This window comes from Lepisosteus oculatus, unplaced genomic scaffold (assembly GCF_040954835.1).
Source record: "Lepisosteus oculatus isolate fLepOcu1 unplaced genomic scaffold, fLepOcu1.hap2 HAP2_SCAFFOLD_64, whole genome shotgun sequence".
Classification (NCBI taxonomy): Eukaryota; Metazoa; Chordata; class Actinopteri; order Semionotiformes; family Lepisosteidae; genus Lepisosteus; species Lepisosteus oculatus.
This window is the reverse complement of record NW_027168193.1, coordinates 292,219-310,422: the sequence shown is the minus strand read 5'-3', so window position 1 is coordinate 310,422 and position 18,204 is coordinate 292,219. Positions and strand designations below refer to the sequence as shown.

At 46.3% G+C, this 18,204-nt stretch overlaps 7 non-coding genes across 7 annotated transcripts; 2 read left to right on the top strand and 5 right to left on the bottom strand.

Annotated features, from left to right (window-relative positions):
- Window positions 1–3,882: 3,882 nt before the first annotated feature.
- On the bottom strand, window positions 3,883–3,955 carry trnam-cau (transfer RNA methionine (anticodon CAU)). The gene has a single exon. It is a non-coding gene; the product is annotated as a tRNA-Met (tRNA).
- A 2,354-nt stretch (window positions 3,956–6,309) lies between these two features.
- Window positions 6,310–6,381, top strand: trnae-uuc (transfer RNA glutamic acid (anticodon UUC)). The gene has a single exon. It is a non-coding gene; the product is annotated as a tRNA-Glu (tRNA).
- Window positions 6,382–6,832: 451 nt separating this feature from the next.
- On the top strand, window positions 6,833–6,905 carry trnav-cac (transfer RNA valine (anticodon CAC)). Its single transcript has one exon. It is a non-coding gene; the product is annotated as a tRNA-Val (tRNA).
- Window positions 6,906–7,539: 634 nt separating this feature from the next.
- trnad-guc (transfer RNA aspartic acid (anticodon GUC)) lies at window positions 7,540–7,611 on the bottom strand. Its single transcript has one exon. It is a non-coding gene; the product is annotated as a tRNA-Asp (tRNA).
- Window positions 7,612–13,536: 5,925 nt separating this feature from the next.
- trnat-agu (transfer RNA threonine (anticodon AGU)) lies at window positions 13,537–13,610 on the bottom strand. Its single transcript has one exon. It is a non-coding gene; the product is annotated as a tRNA-Thr (tRNA).
- A 2,090-nt stretch (window positions 13,611–15,700) lies between these two features.
- On the bottom strand, window positions 15,701–15,772 carry trnae-uuc (transfer RNA glutamic acid (anticodon UUC)). The gene has a single exon. It is a non-coding gene; the product is annotated as a tRNA-Glu (tRNA).
- An 847-nt stretch (window positions 15,773–16,619) lies between these two features.
- Window positions 16,620–16,692, bottom strand: trnav-aac (transfer RNA valine (anticodon AAC)). Its single transcript has one exon. It is a non-coding gene; the product is annotated as a tRNA-Val (tRNA).
- Window positions 16,693–18,204: the final 1,512 nt, after the last annotated feature.

Here is an 18,204-nt window from a genome sequence, read left to right as displayed (position 1 = left end):
ATTACCCAGTTGTTGACCAATCTGTTGACCAATGTTGACCAAAAAAGCCTAGGATTATGCTGGGCTCCAGCCCACAGGGATTTACCTGTGCTGTAAGAACTAATGAGTGAATAAGGAGACTGGATTCTGGTGAAAGACTTCAGGAAAAAGAAATGGTGTTCACTCAGGTGGAGGGGGCTGTACCAGGTGCTGCTGACCACTGCCACTGCTGTGAAGGTCACAGAAATGGTGCCCTGGATTCATGCTTCCCACTGTAAAAAGGTCACAAACGAACTGAACAAAGCGCAGGAGTGATGTCTCCACAAGGACAGATGGGGATAACCTGCTTGGGACTGATGTGCACAGCCTTTTTCCTTTTTATGTAGAAGCCTGTCACCACCCCAAAAGAGGAAGAATCTAAACACGAAGCCTCTTTGTATACAAACTGGCTGAATGAAACTGATAATGAGGGGGATATGAGTAATTTGTGGTATAAATTTATAAATCATACTGTAAAGTTAAAGAAATTTAATGCATCTTGTTATATATGTGCTTTAATGCCTCATTCTACAGCCTCACCCATGCGACTTTTTATGAAATGTACTCTTTTATTAATATCATGTTAGAAGGCTTAGACGCTATCAAACAAGAATTAAGGGGAGTTAGATTAATGGCACTTCAGAACAGGTTCGTGCTGGACCTTCAAAATGCAGCATCTGGAGGAGTCTATGCTTTAGTAGGAGACTCCTGTTGTACATATATTCCAGCTAATGACTATGATTACGGAAATCTTACACTCGCTATTCAGCATTTAAAAGAACTAAAAGACAAGGTGAATAAAGAGAGAGGCATAAAAGATACACCGGCTTTTCTCTCCTGGTTAGAATCACTGTTTGGGCCAGGGGGAATGTTTTTCTTTTAAGTTACTAACACCGATTATAGGGGCTGTGATACTTGTCTTCCTGTTTTTATGTTGCTGTATGACATGTATTATTCCAATGCTTCGAAATATGGAAATATGGTACCTAGGGGGATAAACTGTTCATCCTTCCAGTCTGGAGAATTGGCAGCTGTCTGACGTCAGTAAGTGATCCTTAAAAAATTAATAGTTCCATGACAGTGTGCATCACCAGAAAATCAATTTCAATGCATTAAAACTCTTGTTATCCTTCTGATCATTGAAGTGTCATTGCCCCAGCACTGTATACTCTTACTTTTGACGCCTGTCTGAAGTTGGATCCATTTCTAAGAATGGTGACTCACATATCCTCATGCTCAACTTTGGCTCAACCACACAAACTATGAAGTTAATCATCTGCTTTTGCTCCAAGATTTATGTTACTAGGCTCTCTCCTGGGGATCCTCGTGTTCAAACTTTGCCCTTATTGTGGATGATCCATGACAGAATTCAGGGAATTCAGAATTCTGATACCTCAGCTCAGATTCTGACTGGGCAGACTGTCATTGCCTGGTGTGAATGTGTGCATATCTGTTTTTGTGCATGTTCTGTGGCCTGTTGTACAGTACATCACAAATGAAAGGGAAATGGAAAACTAAAATAAGACTCAAGTGTTTTATCTTTCATTAACAGTGTTTCATTAGTATCTGTGCTAGATCCTGTCATCCACTGCTTACCACGACAGGCTCTAGCACAGGATAGCAGCTAATACATTTAACAATCTCACTGCACAATGTTGTATATTCAAGGGCTGATCTTCTGTACTTTTTCTTTCACTTTTCATTTCCTAGAAACTCAGTCCTGCCAGGAATAATCTGAGAACAAAATCAATCTGAGTGAAAATCTAAGCAGAGGAAGATTGTTTTACAGAGTTAACAAGGTCTAATTCAAGGTCATCAGCACTAACAACATTCTCTCTGGAGACAGGCGATAAGAAAATTGAAAGTGTGTATTGTTACATAACAGCAGAGACTATGAGTTATGCTATCATGAGAGTGGTGATGGATTTTTTTCATTGCTTAGTTTTGCAGGTTCTGTACATTTGAACATTCAAAGTGACTAAAGTAAAGGAGTTTTCCCTTTTTACCACATAATTCCCAAAGATCAACACTAATAGAAAGCCTAATTCCAGCCAAGATTCAATTACTGTCTCTCAGGCATCCCAGCAGTGGATTTCATGACTTCAGACAGCCATCTTTATCAGTGGAGAACTCAATGCTCTGAGGTTTACTGGCAGAGTCTCACACTGGGTAATATGTTGGTAAATAATGTCCTATGGAATTCTACTATTGATAAATTCTACTATGGAACTGCGATGTGTCCTGAAAAAATCTTCTATGATAGTGGTACAGTCCATCACACCCCACCTACAGCCTTTAAAAGAGAAAAAAATATTCTGATATTATGGTGGAAAAAGAGCCCTGGAATCTTTGTAGAAGGACCAAAGACGGAAAGAACGGGCAGTGTAACCATGGCGAAGAGAAGGGAAATATTGGAGAGAGCTTTTTTCATACACTTTTTATCATTGTTTTTCCAGCCCAACAATGATCAACAAATATGGGCAGGCGTCCTGTGCCAAATCCAATCTACCTTTCTTCCAAGCATACAGGAATGTCAGTGAATTAAATATTGACATATGAAAATACCCAAAAATATGCAATCACACATATGCAGTTTGAGCAAACATAAGACAATACCCAAGTACCACAAACTACCAGGCATCATTAGCAGTTCAGGTGGGGAGCTGTGTCAGCATGCGTAGGCTGCAAAGGAACAAGTAATAGGTCTATTCCATGCTTAAAAGAGAAGAAAGAAAACACAACATTTCAGCCGTGGAGCCCTCACACCTGAAGAAGGCTCCACGGCCGAAACGTTGTGTTTTCTTTCTTCTCTTTTCATCTAGTGTCATTAGCCAGTTCCTGTCAAAATAAAATAGAAATGGATAACATTCTAGAGAGAGTTTGAAATACCAAGGTACAATTTAAACCATATTTCTTCCACTACAACCACAATATTTTGGAGAGATCGCTGAGCCTAACTGTTCTGGCATGCCCGTTAGCCTCCGTCCTGCTTCAGCAATGAATGCAACGGGGCACATTCTGAGGGAGATGCGGTCAATCAGGTTGCAGGAAAACCACGCTATGCTTTTTTTTGAGATCCTGAAAAGGACAGAGGGGCCATGTATATGTGTGCAGCTGGATATGTAATTGCAGGTGGCGTAGCAAATTCTGCTGAAGCCCCACTGCCTGGTGTGGACGGTAGCTGTGCATGTTGCAGCAGAATTGTGCATGTGAGATCAAGGGGGCATGTCATGTGTTTGAGCACTTCACTCCCTTCCGGAAGCACGTGATTCCCTGAGTCCAAAAAATTTGTAAGTTCTTTGGATGACCTGTGGACCGATCTTTCACGATGAAGAATTCCTTAAGAAGAATAGATCTCGGCCCACCATCCCAATGCCTCCATCTCAAAACAGCAACCTCCCACTGCCCTTAGTCTGCAAGGCAGTCCTTTCAAGTGCGATGATGACGCCGGGACCTTCGTTGCCTATTGTACGAGCTGAACTTTTGTGCTCATCAATTCAACGCTCTTTCCATCAACTCATCTTGTCTTTTGACGCTTCGTGTTTTGTGCTCCTTTGACTATCGGCATATCGGGTGACTGCAAACACTGAAGTTCTTGCTTACGGAGTGTGGAATAGTGTTTTCAAGTGATCGCTGTTCTGTCATGTTGACGCCGAGTGAATCTTTCTTTGGCAACATGGGCAGGCTGACAGCAGCGCGAGCGAAAGTAATGGCAAATTTCTTGACTTATTTCTGAATGTGAATGTTCTTTAGAAAAGGGATGCGGCGTTGCTTCTCCCCCGTGTAAAGGTCACGCATTCCAGACGTGGTTATGAGCGAACAGTTGCCGCAAGTGTTTGAAAAGAGCAAGAGAGGAAGCAGCCCTGCCCCGTGTGAGGATCAAACTCAGGACCTTCAGATGATGAGACTGACGCGCTACCAACTACGCCAACGAGGCCAGCTGCAGTACACAGCCGGAAAGTTTGCCTCATGGATTTCAGTCGCCCGTTCCCTAATCTTTAGACGCCCTCTGCTGGATGTTGCATTTGCCTTTTGATCTCACCGATACTTTTTTGGTCTGTTTCTGTTGCGAGTCTGTTTTTCAGATCTCACCTAGCACAAGTCTCTCTGGCTGAAGTGGCCTCTCTGCTTCAGCATCGTGCCCTCACTCAGCCATTAAAAACGTCACTCGGACTTCTGACATGCTGACATGAAATGTCAAGAGAGAGTGGCGGAGACGCTTAAGGCAGAGAGAAGATGAAGAGGGGGCGTGGCTGCGAAATGATTGACAGCTGCATGACGCTCTCCATGCAAGGCGTGACCACAGGCTAAAGGACACCTTTCGGCACATCAAGCTCTAAGCACACACCTGGAGGACGTGGGAAATGATCCCGCTACCTCTCGCATGCAAAGCGAGCGCTGTACCATGCAAGCTAACCCCCCTCGCTGGGGCTCATGCCTCGGTGTCGCCTAGTGCCGCTTGTTCCCCTCTTACCGGGTGCAGTTCACTGCCCTTCGTCTGCAAGGCAGTCGTGTAATTGCGGCTTTCTTGACTTATTGATGAAGGTCTGACTGGACGAGCGAATGACGCCTCTCCCCCGTCCTCAAGCTCGCTGACAGAATAAAATGGAAAGTGCTGCCGTGGCTCATTGGTTTAGGGGTATGATTCTCACTTAGGGTGTGGGAGGTCCTGGGTTCAACTTGCGAATGAGCCCTTGTGTGTTCTTTTTGTCCTCGTCCACAAGACTGGGAACTGATATCCACATCACCTTGCAGCATCTGCTTATGGCAAACGATGGAATGTGACTAATGACTGAACGAGCCTGGTGAATACTCATCACGTGGCACAATGAGAGCGTGCAGTCAGCTGTCCAAGGCAGCAACCTCATTGCTCGTTCAAAAGAACACGTACTGAAAACTCATCACCACTATGTCGTAAATGAGCACCGCGATCGCTTGTTGTCATGCGTCCTTACTTGGGAAATGCAGAAGCAAAAACTGCCCTCTCTCAGTCACCGAAACGTGTGCGGCTCGCCTTGCACTCTCTGCGCCTCGCATATTTATGGAGCTGTCTGCTCTTCTTTCTGTTGAAGTACGCAAGTTACGTGGCGTACTGCAGACTATGATGTGCTCAATGACAGCTTTCAAGATTTGAAAACTATGAGCTTGATGGCTCAAGTCGAACGAATGTGGTTGTTACGCAATTGATGATCAAACGCACGTATTCTAACGATTCGTGAGAGTATGTTCTAAAGGTCCCTGGCTCGATCCCGGGTTTCGGCATTTTGTTTCATCGCGCCCTTTGTTCCTATCTCCAGCGCCCTCTGCCTAAAGTGACGCGTCCCTTTCTCAGCCCGAAACGCAAGCGAGACACCAGCAGCAGTCCCTACAGGTTTCCGTAGTGTAGCGGCTATCACGTTCGCCTAACACGCGAAAGGTCCCCGGTTCGAGACTGGGTGCAAACAGCCTCTTCTTGCACGCTCCTGCACTTCACAGAGGTCTTGAACCACCAGTCATTTGTTCCCAATGTATTTCCGGTGCCTTCATGCACTCTTGTACCAAACGCACGTTTTTTCTGTACCTGGAGCCGATCATTTGCAATTGGGCTATCCCTACAGACCAAGACGAGCTCTGTCGGCTCAAAAGCAGCGCAACACCTGCGAGAACAACAGAAAGATTAGTACCCAGCGGGGGCCTCTTAGTGAGCCCAAGATCTAATCAAGAATCGACTCCAGAAACAGGGCTTGGCGCATTGTTCCATACTCCGACCACTCTTGGTGTAAACAGGTCCCTCCTGGTCTCTGCATGAAATGCACTTTCCTGCGTTTGCTTTGGTGTAACTGGCTTCCCATGCATGGGCGAATGTGAAGAAGATCCTTAGTAAGTCATTGAAGAAACCCGAGAAGAGGTCGGAGTGGCCTCTGTCGTTCATCAACGATCCAGTCAGGCAGTACTCCTCTGTAAAGCGCTGTTCGTTCACATCGATTGGCTTTTTTTTGCCTTCATTCATGCAAGTAGTAAAAGCAGACGCCCCTATTCTGCCGTGACCCGGATTTGAACCAGGGTTGTTGTGGCCACAACGCAAAGTACTGACCACTATACGATCACGGCGAGTTACCGATACACACGTGGCAGGGCGGAAAAGGCTGTGCTCTCTTCGTGTGACATGATTCGGGAAAGTCCTGACGTTGCATTTCAACTGAGCCCCAGTATACATCGACCCTTCGGCACTCTGAGTGACAACTCTCTTGCGTGTTTTCTCATATTTATGTAGTTTGCTTGCATGATGCCCGGAACAGCAGGGTTGTGCACTCCCATATGGTCTAGCGGTTAGGATTCCTGGTTTTCACCCAGGCGGCCCGGGTTCGACTCCCGGTATGGGAACGTGTCAATTTTGCCTCCTGCTTTCCAAAAGATCAGCACTGTGTACGAAGGAGCCACATTAAAACTACTCAACGTGCAAAACGTGCGAGAAGAGGGGGCGCTTGTTTCCAGCCGAAACTTCTCGCGTGTGAGACGAGCTGACCATCGCTGCAGGAGGTGGGAGGGTCACTCTGGTAGACAGGGCTGACCTTCGGCAATAGGATTTATACTCTCCAAGATGATATTTGCACTTTCTGGAGAGGCGATTTTCTCCACTTCAGTAGCCCGATTTCGTCGATTGCGTGGAGAGGGCTGTAGAATGTGGCGCCGTCTTTCCTGCTCCGTCCATGACAGGCGTGCTGGTCTCTGGAGAGAGAGCACGGTCCATCAGCGCACCCCAATAAAGGCACTGGAAGCAGCTGAATCGCATTGGCGAAGCTCAGCGCTGGGCCGCTGGGCACATCTGACCACAGTTTCCGTAGTGTAGTGGTTATCACGTTCGCCTCACACGCGAAAGGTCCCCGGATCGAAACCGGGCGGAAACAGACCAGACTTCTTCTGTCGCCACGCACAAAAGGGGATTGGGGATTCACCTAGCGCTGTGATCGAACAGACCCACTCACCTCTTAGTGTGGCGGGATCTGCACAGTGCATGTCGCAGCGCATCCTGCTTTCACTTCAATGCGCGTCCTGATGTACCCCGGTCTCCCGCGTGACAGGTGGGGACAGGTGACAGGTCCACGTGACAGGTCCTATACTAACGAGGAAGACATCACTCTCTCCGACCCCCGGCATCGTGTCCCGACCCACCGTGCTGGAAGCCGACTCGTGCTGTGATTCCTTTACGGAGCAGAAATGACAACCGAGGAGCCGAGAGATCATTTCAGCATTTCGCGTCTGAACGGAAAACACAAACGACCAACTCGGAATGATTTGCCTTTGACGCTTATCAAAGCGTTCTTTGTGCATCGAACAGACCCACTCACCTCTTAGTGTGGCGGGATCTGCACAGTGCATGTCGCAGCGCTCCCTGCTTTCACTTCAATGTGTTTCCTGATGTCGAGTCTTGTGCCGTGCGGAGGCTCTGAAAGCGAGAGCAATGAAAAGGTGCACGACGCTGTGTTAGAAAACAGAGAAGTGAAAGGCAGTCCTTTCTCTAAGGAGGTAAAAGAAAAGCTACTCCCCGTCGGGGAATCGAACCCCGGTCTCCTGCGTGACAGGCGGGGATACTTGCCACTATACTAACGAGGAAGACATCACACGCTCCGACCCCCGGCATCGTGTCCCGACCCAGCGTGCTGGAAGGCGACGCGTGCTGTGATTCCTTTACGGAGCAGAAATGACAACCGAGGAGCCGAGAGATCATTTCAGCATTTCGCGTCTGAACGGAAAACACAAACGACCAACTCGGAATGACTTGCCTTTGACGCTTATATACCTCTTAGTGTGGCGGGATCTGCACAGTGCATGTCGCAGCGCTCCCTGCTTTCACTTCAATGTGCTTCCTGATGTCGAGTCGTGTGCCGTGCGGAGGCTCTGAAAGCGAGAGCAATGAAAAGGTGCACGACACTGTGAAATAAACATTAATAAACGCATATATAACGTCGAAAACACATCTAACACTAGGAGTATACAGCACTCTGCACAGTGTACGAAGTAAATTATTTTCGCAGTAATTAATTATATTTACTATATTTATTATACACGTGTAAATTAATTACTGCGAAAATAATTTACTTCGTACACTGTGCAGAGTGCCGTATACTCCTAGTGTTAGATGTGTTTTCGACGTTATATATGCATTTATTAATGTCGTCGATTTTACGGTTGCAATTCGACGTTGATTATACGTCGAGGCGACGTATATATACGTATAGCCGTATTTTCGCCGTGAATATACGTATATTCGACGAATCAATGCCCACAGCTTGGCATACAAGGGTTTTGCGGAGGGGTCTTGCCACCTGCCTGAAAAAAAAACAGTAAAATGTTTGAGTGCCTATAGAGTTTCTATTTTTATTTTCTTGAGAAAAGTTGATACCATTTCCTGGAAACCCCGTCCCCCATCAGTGCGCGGTGCCCGGGGAAAAATCTGTAGGGGGGCGTCTGAAATTCTGAGCGGGGGTGATATTTCGGTTGAAACGGAGCTGTACGGTGCAGCTACCCAAATGAAATCTCGCAGCTATGCCATTAATTAGTGCTTTATGATAGAAGATATCGACTAGCAATCTGGTATTTGCGATGAAGTTCAGTTTCACATTTTTCGTCACTCTCACTGGAGAGTATTGCCTGGAGCGAAAAGTACCATAAGCGTTCATTTTTGCAGCTACATGGACGTTCTGAATCGTTAAGAAAAAATGTTGTAAAACCAACAGAAAGCACAGACTGCTATAACTAGTCCTAGTTATATAACGATTTTAAGTATAATGATAAACTACTGCAAGGAATCGGTCCACCTGAGCAAACAGGATCGTAATGTTGACACTCAATAACGACACTGATATGTGCAGTTCCTGGACGGATAGCCCTCCTGCCCATCAAACAGACTGAGTGACTGTTCCTGTCATTTAGTGTTGTCTGACCATTGACAAAGTACAACTATTTTTTTAGGGCGCAAATTAAGTTAGGTAAATCTTTTTGCCCAAAACTGAAGGGGCAACATTCCCCCCTCCCCCCGTGATGCCAGGCCTGTCCCCATCCTATTCCATAATGTCATTATATATAATACCATACAACAGTGACCGATCCTTACTAACTACATGCGTTAAAATTGCACATCAGCTCATAGCAGGGGGCACATAGCCGCGATGTATTATCAATGTTATATTTCAACCATAATATCGACAACATTAATAAACGCATACGTTGAGAAAATATCGAACCCAGCATATTTTCCGGTTATATACCACAATGCATTGCTAGTATTCGTTGGTCACAATTTTGGACACATTTTTCAAACGTAGAAGTATATCCGCAAATATCTCAGCAATCCTCTTTTGACGAGTAAGTATGAACAATAATAATACTATCTGAATACATACAGATCTTTCTTAATATTATTTTGATTAAAATAGTACGTGAATAAGCAAAAAATGGCACATAAAATAGTGTGAATGGGGAAGATGACACAAAATCGTTTTGCCGTTTCTCTATTCTTATTCTATGTTGTACTTTCAAACTTTGGGTACTCTTTAATTAGGACAGACTTTATTGCTCAACTGCTATGATGCAAGCCAAATTTCATACATTTATTTCAGTTTTGAGCTTAGTAAACCGTTCACTTTTTAGATTATACTAAAGAAGATATTAATCATCATTTATTTGGGAAGTAATATTATATCATTTTCTCCTAGCTGCGGTGCTGAAGTCCCACCCTACATCAACAGAAAAAGAAATAAAGGAGCATGCAATGTGTTACTTGAAGAATGCATATGAAAGACAGGGGGCCAGGAGATCTGGACACTGAAAATAATAGGTTTTTGGTTCTAACTGTTAGGACAATTAGACAGGGTTTGCAAATAGTGGAAAAAAATCATCTTAACTTCCATTGTAATATTTTTTTTTCTTGGAAATATAGAAGTTGTACATTTTAAAATGTATATTTGAATCAAAATGTGGTTTTGAGTTAGTGTGTTAATGTAATTAGTTTTGTGTTTGTCATTACTATACTGTATATTGCCATGTTACCAGAATTTGTAGCTGAAGTTTAAGACTAGTTGTGTTTTTTTATGATTATTGCCCATATGTTGATTGTTGATTGATTGTATACAATGTATAATTTGAAATACATATGTTTCAGGTGTGAATGTGTATTTTCAGAATACATTTCTAAATCTAATCATTGGCTTGGTTTACTTGTTTCTACACCTATAAAATCTATCTTTGATGTATAATAGACCTCTACCCATATACGTATAATAGACCTCTGAAGTTATACGTATAATAGACCTCTAACCATATACGTATAATAGACCTCTAAAGTTATACGTATAATAGACCTCTAACCATATACGTATAATAGTCCTCTAAAGTTATCCGTATAATAGACCTCTAAAGTTATCCGGAACTCCAACCATATATGTATAATAGTCCTCTAAATTTATCCGTATAATAGAACTCCAACCATTTATGTATAATGAACGTCTAAACATAGACGTATAATTGACGTATAACTTTAGACGTATATTAGAATTTCATTCTAGACGAATTGTAGACCACATTTAGACGTATAAGGTATGCGTTTAATAGACGTATATTATACGTCTTTTGCCCACTGGGTGGGCTCCAGATGCACATGGAAGCAATCAAGTGTTTCATCCGAGCTGTTTCAAAGACTGCCCAAGAGCTTTCCTTTCACAGAGGCGCAACGATTAATGATGGGGGTGCACCCTTCAATGCGCCTTACGACTCTAGGGAGTGATTGAGACGATTCGTAGCGTGTGCTCATTTCTCTCTATTCCCCGTGTTGCAGTGGTAGGATGACGTAAATTACTGCTTCGACACGTAACGGCATTATAATCACGTGCAGGAGCTGAGGGCTTTAGTTTTGTTTCGTTTTCCATGACGTTCGTAAGCGCGCAAATCAAAGGCAAGTCCTGCGTCTAACACGAACGTAAATGCTTTTGAAAGTGCAGTGTGGTGCAGCTTGTAAAATCCTTGTCCACATTTGTGGTTTGTTGATGTTTGTTCTGTCTGCCAAAGTTGCATTTTGACATCCGGACGGGGGGACTTTATCATTTGAACGTGAAGCCAGCCTTAAACCCTCTGAGGTGTGTCTGTCTGCCGGCACGTATCTTGTGAAAGGTATTTTTTTTTAACGGAGAGCAACTTTAAAAAGGTATCCGCAGCCACCTCGCAGTCCGTGTTTGATTATAGGAGGAATGCGGCGGCGGCGAGCTCGCATTTGTCGTGCTCGAGTGTTTAAGGCGATGGGATCGAAATGCGTTGGGGACTCCCCGCGCAGGTTCGAAACCTGCCGACTCCGGCGTCTGCCGCATGTCGCCTTGTGCCTGCGCGGCAGAGGCGAAGTGCCGCTTCTCCTTTCCTGGTACTATAACAACGCGAAATCGCTTGGACCTGCTGCCATGGACATCAATTCTTCAGATAACCACACACTTTGCCTTCGCACCTCTGGTGCTCTGCTTATGCCTTTGAAAACCTAATGAATAAAGCTGAAAGAACCGACACGATATGTAGGTGCTGGTAAAGCACGCAGTAAAGAACTGTTAACAGCAAGGGTTTCAGTGGGTTAACTGAGGAGAAGGCGTGATCGCTAATTGTTGACTTTTTATTTGGTGTTAGAAACACTCTTACTGTGCATGACGTGCAACAAATGTAGCCACAGAAATTGCATCACGCTTTCATGTATGCTATTGCAAACACCAACGTTGCCTAGATAGAAAACCGAAATAGCCGTGGGTTTGCTTGCTGGTCTGAAGGATCTCTCTTCGAATCTCTATCATTTGTCAATGGAAGTAAAAGGCGCTGCAATCTGATACGTTCAGAATCAAACCCGCAGCTGTTGTTCGACTTTATTTCTTGACTAATTACAACTGAGTGTCGCATGAGCAGTTACATAAACTTGTCTGGTATATTTGAACACAAATGCCGTTCTTCAATTAAAACTAACAGTACATTGTCAGGGACATTCAGTTCTATACAAACAAGAGACAGACAAGAGAATATTTCTACCGTTCATGTGGACTACGTGTTGACTTACTGATCGGAATAATTGAAAGGTTCGGGCTCATAGCCGATGCAGTGCGTGCTAATTAGAACAGCAACGCTGAGCTCTCAGCACCGTACTGAGCCCAGGTGTTTTTCTAAAGCTGTCAGGTGCAGTTCATTTACATGAAGGAAATCTCTTACTGGGTACGATTACAATGCAGTAAGTAGCACAGACTACTTAGGGAGCAGCCCGATGTGTTTAAAAATGACCCGAGCCAGGTAAGAGTCAAACCTACAATCTCCTGATTCGTAATCAGACGCCTTATCCATTGCGCCACTGGACCTGGTGTAACACTGCAGGACTGTAACCCAGTGAGCTCAGCCCTGCAACTAGTAAAATATTACCCCCGGTCCATTCTTTTCCAAAAGTGAGAAACACCTGTTTTCTACATGTTGTCTGTTTTAAAACCATATCTCTTTAAACCAAACCAAAGAGTTTGTCTTTTGCACTGCTATTCTGATTCATTTCGATTTCAAAGAAAAAAAAAACATTACCTTCCAAAGCATCATAAAATTGTCCCTTCTTCCAGACTCTACTTCTCTCTTGTAGTAGTACAGCAGACCTTTCCAGGTGAGCAGATCACAGAGTCCGAAATGAGCTTCCTCAATCAAGCAAAGTACCTGAACATGACTCTGTCATCATAAAAGCGCCCCTGTAATAAAGAAATTAAATCCGAAATCAAGAGGGCAGTTGCCTACTGAAATACAAGAAGTCATCAATTTTAACCTAGCAACACATTAAAGGCTGCATCTATACAAGTACGATTCTAGAAATGCTCACCAGATTACGTTTTAAGAAGGAACTGTGCCTCAGGTTCCGCCGAGATCTTAACTCGGATGGCAGGATTCAGAGTCCGGAGTGCGGACTGATGGCGCACGGAGGGTCCATATACTGTGGATCCCTCAGTGATCTTCCGCGTATTCAAACCACCAGCGTGTGACTCCCCTGTCCCCGTGACCTCATTGCTCTGCTCTCTCCTCTGTGCAGCCGAGCCCGACTCACGGTAAAGTGAAAAAAAATATGCCCTCAACGTGAGATTTAGTCTGGAGCGAGGATAGATGTTACCTTTTTATCATTGAACAGGATGTATGTGATGTGGCGACTAGGTTCAATTTTGTATCCTCTTTAAAAGATTAAGGACTGGGGTGAGCGTGATTTACCAGCTAAGAACCCGACGTGCGCACCGTTTAAGCTGCATAGACTCGGTCGTTTAACTCTTCTCCATTAGTAGGGTTAAGGTTAAAGAAAAAAACATTGCTGACTTCTTTTTTTTTTGCCAGCCGCTAGCGCTGATTAGCAAGGTTTGTATTTCATGTTTTGCAAGTTGCATCCATTTTAAGAAAAACAAGTCGCGTTAAAGACAGGAAATGAATACTTGCATTTAATTAAGTCTAGCCGTAGGCGGTTGTCCATAATGACCAGTACTGTTCAAGAAGACAGAACAAAGAAGGCACCGCTGGGATTCGAACCCAGGATCTCCTGTTTACTAGACAGGCGCTTTAACCAACTAAGCCACAGTGCCCCGGGAGTGTTGTCCTTTTGCAGCCACTTGGACACACCTTTAGAAAAACATTTTGTTAGGCATTCTGCCTCAGCCTAAACACCTATAGCTTGCAAAGCGCATGCTATTAGACAGGCACCTCTGCAAGACCTTAAGAGTCTCTTAAACTAGTGATAGTAAGGTGTTCCCAATGGGTGATGTTCGGCTTTCAAATCATCTCTCCGTGGAAGCACCGAGATGCAGCTGTTTAAGGCTTAGAAGCAGCTGACTGTTTCACTACCTAGCTGATCACTGTCAGTCAGGGAGCTTAGAGGTGAAAAGCCTGTCTGAGAGACAATTCGCCGTCGATCAGTTCAATATGTTCCGTACCAGCTCGGCGCACCCGAGATCATCTTGGTAGCCGTGTAGCTCAGATGAGTGAGAGCTTGTGTGTATTTACCACCGTGATTGGATGCCGGCCCTTCTCAGGTCACAGTAAACCTTCTGCTCAAAAAAAGTGAGGTAAAACCTCACTCTGCACAGTAAAACCTAAAAAAGTGAGGTTTTATTTAATCTCTGACCAAGGGAAACGTTTCATTTTTTCAAAGAAATGTTTGTTAAAAAATAAAGTCATAGTTCCATGGGATTCAATCATAGACCGTGTGACATGGAAGTCAGGAACCTAACCCACTAAAGCACTACAGAAACATTATCGACAGACAATGTACAGCGTGTACTATTCTTGTGTTGCGGTACATGAATATAATTATATCGTTATTAATTTCTAATTTATAACTTTATTAACTTTATAAATTAACTTTATAAATTTATTAACGTTATTAATTAATTTCACGACGCACAGACAGAGCGTGGGGAGCCGCCGCCTGCAAACACAGCTCCAGGCAGGACTCCGCTCTGCAGGAGCCGCAGAGCAGAGGAGATGGGGGCAGCTTAGCTCCTGTGCAGAGACCTGAGCTGCTGTTGCTGCGGACGCTGTCTTTTCTGCACTCGGGGTAGGAGTGAATGTTGAGTTGCCCTTAGAAATGAAGCAGAGCACTTCAACGGCACGGGTGTGTGTGTGTGCGCCCTGGTGATTCTGGGAGACAGATCGAACCTGGGCTAAAAGAGAGGAGGCTTAGCCCTCTTCCATTTACTAGTTCAAAGTTGTACAACCCATTTGTATCTGCTAGGCGGCGCAGTCGTCGTGCACAAAGAACGCTTTGAAAAGCGTCAAAGGCAAGTCATTCTGAGTTGGTTGTTTGTGTTTTCCGTTCAGACGCGAAATGCTGAAATGATCTCTCGGCTCCTCGGTTGTCATTTCTGCTCCGTAAAGGAATCACAGCACGCGTCGGCTTCCAGCACGGTGGGTCGGGACACGATGCCGGGGGGTCGGAGAGAGCGATGTCTTCCTCATTAGTATAGGACCTGTCACCTGTCCCCACCTGTCACGCGGGAGACAGGGGTACATCAGGACGCGCATTGAAGTGAAAGCAGGATGCGCTGCGACATGCACTGTGCAGATCCCGCCACACTAAGAGGTGAGTGGGTCTGTTCGATAACAGCGCTAGGCGAATCCCCAATCCCCTTTTGTGCGTGGCGACAAAAGAAGTCTGAAGTCCGTTTCCACCCGGGGACCTTTCGCGTGTGAGGCGAACGTGATAACCACTACACTACGGAAACAGTGGTCAGATGTGCCCAGCGGCCCAGTGCTGAGCTTCGCCAATGCGATTCAGCGGCTTCCAGTGCCTTTATTGGTGTGCGCTGATGGACCGTGCTCTCTCTCCAGAGTCCAGCACGCCTGTCATGGACGGAGCAGGAAAGGCGGCGCCACATTCTACAGCCCTCTCCACGCAATCGACGAAATCGGGCTACTGAAGTGGAGAAAATCGCCTCTCCAGAAAGTGCAAATATCATCTTGGAGAGTATAAATCCTATTGCCAAAGGTCAGCCCTGTCTACCAGAGTAACCCTCCCACCTCCTGCAGCGATGGTCAGCTCGTCTCACACGCGAGAAGTTTCGGCTGGAAACAAGCGCCCCCTCTTCTCGCACGTTTTGCACGTTCGAGTAGTTTTAATGCGGCTCCTTCGTACACGGTGCTGATCTTTTGGAAAGCAGGAGGCAAAATTAACACGTTCTCATACCGGGAGTCGAACCCGGGCCGCCTGGGTGAAAGCCAGGAATCCTAACCGCTAGACCATATGGGAGCACGCAACCCTGCTGTTCCGGGCATCATGCAAGCAAACCACAGAAATATTAGAAAACACGCAAGAGAGTTGTCACTCAGAGTGTCGAAGGGTCGATGTATACTGGGGCTCAGTTGAAATGCAACGTCAGGACTTTTCCGAATTATGTCACACGAAGAGAGCACAGCCTTTTCCGCCCTGCCACGTGTGTATCGGTAACTCGCCGTGATCGTATAGTGGTCAGTACTTTGCGTTGTGGCCGCAACAACCCCAGTTCGAATCCGGGTCACGGCAGAATAGGGGCGTCTGCTTTTACTACTTGCACGAATGAAGGCAAAAAAAAGCCAATCGATGTGAACGAACGGCGCTTTACAGAGGAGTACTGCCTGACTGGATCGTTGATGAACGACAGAGGCCACTCTGACCTCTTCTCGGGTTTCTTCAATTACTTACTAAGGATCTTCTTCACATTCGCCCATGCAGGGGAAGCCAGTTACACCAAAGCAAACGTAGGAAAGTGCAATTCAAGCAGAGACCAGGAGGGACTTGTTTACACCGAGAGTGGTCGGAGAATGGAACAATGCGCCCAGCCCTGTTGGTGGAGCCGATTCTTGATGAGATCTTGGGCTCACTAAGAAGCCCCCGCTGGATGCTAATCTTTCTGCTGTTCTTGCAGGTCCTGCGCTGCTTTTGAGCCGACAAGGCTCGTCCTGGTCTGTCGGCACAACCCAATTGCAAATGATCGGCTCCGTGTACAGACGGAACGTGCGTTTGGTACAAGACTGCATGAAGGCACCGGAAATACATTGGGAACAAATGACCGGTCGCTCAATACCTCTGTGAAGTACAGGAGCATGCAGAACGAGGCTGTTTCCGCCCGGTCTCGAACCGGGGACCTTTCGCGTGTTAGGCGAACGTGATAGCCGCTACACTACGGACACCTGCAGGGACTGTTGCTGGTGTCTCGCTTGCGTTTCCGGCTGAGAAAGGGAAGCGTCACTTTAGGCAGGGGGCGCTGGAGAGAGGAACAAAGGGCGCGATGAAACAAAATACCGAAACCCTGGATCTTTAGATCTTCAGTCTAACGCTCTCCCAACTGAGCTATTTCGGCGGTGGACAGAGCGCACAGCCACCTGCTCCAGCCTTCCTGTGTTGCGGCATGAGCGCACCAAGAGGAGCGGGAGAGTGTTGCAGGAACGTCACTCAGAAGGAAAGCCACCCAGCTGCGCCCTCTGAGCTCTGTCCAGCGCATCTTCCTCGCATGGACTCCTGCCTGCGACGGGCAGGAAACAATTAGCAAGAACAGAACAACACCCCATGGGTGTCTCATGACCACACCTTAGGTTGTGACACGTGCAGGTGTGAGGGGTTGCCGGGCTACTTTGGAGCAGAGCTTGGGCGGAGGGGGGGCGGGAAAGCAGACAAAGAGGTGACACCTCAAGGTCTGCACGATCACAGCTCTCCGCCGCCCCAGGCTTCCGCTCGATAAGCTGCTGGACACACCCGCCCCTCCTCACACAGACCGTGGAAAAGCCCCCGAGTGGGAGGGCTCTCTCTTCCTCCCAGGAGCTCTTGGACACGACGCACAGACAGGGTGCGGGGAGCTGCCGCCTGCAAACACGGCTCCAGGCAGGACTCCGCTCCGCAGGAGCCGCAGAGCAGAGCAGAGGAGATGGGGGCAGCTTAGCTCCTGTGCAGAGACCTGAGCTGCTGCTGCTGCAGACGCTGTCTTTTCTGCACTCGGGGTAGGAGTGAATGTTGAGTTGCCCTTAGAAATGAAGCAGAGCACTTCAACGGCACAGGTGTGTGTGTGTGCGTGCGCCCTGGTGATTCTGGGAGACAGATCGAACCTGGGCTAAAAGAGAGGAGGCTTAGCCCTCTTCCATTTGCTACTTCAAAGTTGTACAACCCATTTGTATCTGCTAGGCGGCGCAGTCGTCGTGCACAAAGAACGCTTTGAAAAGCGTCCAAAGCAAGTCATTCCGAGTTGGTCGTTTGTGTTTTCCACTAATGTAAGAGCTATTTCAAGTGCGACGTGGTGCGGCTTTTCAAATGCTTGTGGGCATTTCTCTGTTGTTGATTCTTTTTTTGTCTGTAACAAAGTGGCATTTTCATGTCCGGACGGGGAGACTTTATCATTCCGACATGAAGCCACCCTTAAGTCCTCTGAGGCGTGTCTGTCTGCAAGGCTTGTATTTTGGAAATGTTTTTTTGAAACGGAAAACGACTTTGAAATAGGCTTCCGCCGGCGTCTCGCGATCCAGGTAAGATTGTAGCAAGAACGCAGCGGCTGTGGGGCTTGCTGTAGTCGTGGCCGAGTGGTTAAGGCGATGGCCTAGAAATCCATTGGGGTCTCCCCGCGCAGGTTCGAATCCTGCCGACTACGTTATCTGCCTCCAGTCGGTGTGTTTCGGCGCAAGCAAAGAAGTGCGCCTCTTTGCTGTTCCTGGTGG